The 3,117-nt window shown below is 37.3% G+C and overlaps 1 protein-coding gene across 1 annotated transcript in view; it reads right to left on the reverse strand.

Annotated features, from left to right (window-relative positions):
- The window catches only part of NLK (nemo like kinase), a 178,817-nt gene that overhangs the window by 128,812 nt on the left and 46,888 nt on the right, over nt 1-3,117 (reverse strand). The gene's annotated exons all lie outside the window — the stretch shown is intronic.

Raw genomic sequence — 3,117 nt, forward strand, 5'->3', positions numbered from 1 at the left:
TACACAAATAATTTTTATGGAAATATGAAAATCCTACCTTTAAAAGAAACATAATATTGGCTCGGCGCCCGTAGCTCAGTGGTTAGGGCACCAGCCACATACACAGAGGCAGACGGGTTTGAACCCGGCCTAGGCCTGCTAAACAACAGTGACAACTACAACCAAAAAACAGCTGGCTGTTGTGGCGGGTACTTGTAGTCCCAGCTACTTGGGAGGCTGAGGCAAGACAATCACTTAAGCCCAAGAGTTTGAGGCTGCTTTGAGCTGTGACCCCATGGCACTCTATCAAGGGCAACACAGTGAGTGAGACTCTATCTCAAAAACAAACAAACAAACAAACAAAACCACAACACAATATCTACTAAATGGCTAGTGAAATTTAAAACAATGTACACAAGACTTCTGTGTAAAACTCTAAATGTTTTAAAATCCATGTTTCCCAAAGAATGATTAGTTGCCACAGAACCATGACAAAAACATTAATTAGAGCTAATGGTAGAATTTTTAAAAAACACATGTTTCTACCTCCTGAGATTTGGATTTAGCAATTCTGGGGTGGGATCTAGTCATCTGATGTACATCCCTGGATAGCACTCACTACAAAGACTTAGACTATATTTTATGTAATAATCTAATACAAGCTTCTTTTCCTTTCTGAATGTGATATAAAGATAATGTCCTGTCTATATCATAAAAAATAATACTCTCTACTCCAAAAACATATTTGGTCAAAAAGTAATTTAAATTATATGTTATCTAAAAAAGGGTGATAAATATGTTTATTTATTCAGCAATTCCCTAAGAGGGGACAGACACTCATCCTGACATCCATAACTTTTCAATCTAGTAATTAAACAAATAAAATTAGATTCTTGAGATCAGGCTGCTTCACTGGTACACATAATTCTGAAAATAAATGGAAGACTTAACACAAGCCAATTTTCTACACGCCAGGTAGCAGAAGGGACAGTACAGTAATGACAATGTGGGAAAAGGAAGATTTAATAAAACAACATAAGGATGGCTTTTTCCTTTGCTTATTTCTAAATGATATGACTATTATTTCAAATAGATAGTCTTCTCCAGGCACAATTTTTATGATCAACCAAAACACTTTTTAGGAAGGGCCACAGTAGAAACCTTGAAATTAAATTGCACAGCATAATCAATTCTAATGGCTAAACATTCCTTACTAAATGACTAGGTAAAACTTTTAGAATAAATGAGAAGATTCTAAGATGTGCACCCGCATATGTTATATTACTTAGATATCACAAACATGTTATTTCCTCAATGTTTACATTTCAAAGCTTTCACAGCCAAAAGCACTCTACTCAATTCAAAAACTGACAGGCTTTAGTGAAGACAAATAAGCCCTTTTGGACCATCAACTTTACAGGTCAACATTAAATTCTGCTTTTCAATTTCAGCTCACAATCCAAACGGATCCTGCAAGAAGAAGAGATACTGGAAACACAGGGGATCTTGCTTTCCTTTTAACCTTACCTACCCTTTCCCCAGCTTCCTATTCACAAGGGCCTTACAGGCATCCCAATTTCAGACAGAGGGAACAGATAAAAGGAATGAACATTATTAGCAGAAACTCATACTTAAGCATCTGGGACGTGTAAAGATGCATTTTACCAAGATATTTTCTTATAATTCAGATAACTCAAATGAATTTTCTGTAATGCTAGCACAGACATTCCTTTCTCTCTTTTAATAGCGAATAATGTTTTTAAAACACAAGATTATATAGACGGTAGAAAATTATTTTCTTTGGCCAATCCTATCAGAAGAAGTCAGTCTTAGTATGTTACAGATCCAACAGTTCTATTTAAAGAATTATTTAAAAAACAGCATGAATGGGGAGGGGGTTTGCTTCCCTTTATGCAACTGACAAGTTTTCAGTGATGAGGGGTATAAAGCATTCCTAACATGCTCCTGCAGGGTGATTTGCTTGAAAATATCACTATCAAACCGAAACTTGATAATGTGTAACTTTCAAATCAACATAAAACCTAACCACCTTTGCTACCTAGTGTATATATTATCAGCCCATGTCAAGGGCTATCAACAGAGGATTCAGGATAAAGCTCAAAGTTAAGCTTTTAGTTAATCTTGCCCCAGAATTGAAGAGACCTTCCTCTAGTTCTTTCTGATTTATATTTGTTACTAATTTTTTCTTAGAGGGTGGTGGGCATTATAATTTCTAAAATTCAAGAATATATAACCATTACCACTTATTCATTATAAACCTAGGTCTAAAAGCAAAACTGATCACCTCAAGGAACCAAGCTCTTTGAATAAAAGGAACACAATCAAAAAAAATACCACCAGAGAAAACATATTGGTTTTCTGTTTTCAACAAACTTTCAAAATATTTAACAAGATTCTGCACTAAGCTGATCTGCCAACCTCATCTATGATAAATTGTGAATAAATCAAGGAAATAAAGAGCTGCGAATGCTGCACTTCAAATTGGTCTCATCCTGCTTCTCACTTAGGTTCTCACTTCATTAGCAGCATGAACTTATCCTTCATTCATAAGGGTGCTATGTTCTAATAATAAGCACAATTTCCCATAGCCAGGCATAATAATAAATCTAAATTTAAATAATTACTTCTTTTAGATTGTCAAGTCCTAGCCCTCAGCCAGCAGGGCAAGGGTAGAGGTTAGTAATCACTTTTAGATCTGATGAAAAGTTAATGGACACAAACAAGGGCGGCGCCTGTGGGTAGGGGGGGCTGACCCCCTATACTGAGGGTGGCAGGTTTGAACCCTGCCCCAACCAAACTGCAACAATAACAACAAAACAAATAGCCAGGTGTTGTGGCAGGTGCCTGTAGTCCCAGCTACTAAGGAGGCTGAGGCAAGAGGATCGCCTAAGCCCAAAAGTTGGAGGTTGCTGTGAGTTGTGACGTCACAGCACTCTACCAAGGGCAACAAAGTGAGACTCTAAAACACACACACACACACACAAATATACCCCAAATACTGCATATAATCTGAAGCTGCTGACCTCCACATTAAGAATCTATAATACTGGCTCGGCGCCTATAGCTCAACCGGCTAAGGTGCCAGCCACGTACAACTAAGGTGGCGGGTTCGAATCC

This window comes from Otolemur garnettii, unplaced genomic scaffold, assembly GCF_000181295.1.
Source record: "Otolemur garnettii isolate 467f Iridium unplaced genomic scaffold, OtoGar3 scaffold00112, whole genome shotgun sequence".
NCBI classification, from domain to species: Eukaryota; Metazoa; Chordata; class Mammalia; order Primates; family Galagidae; genus Otolemur; species Otolemur garnettii.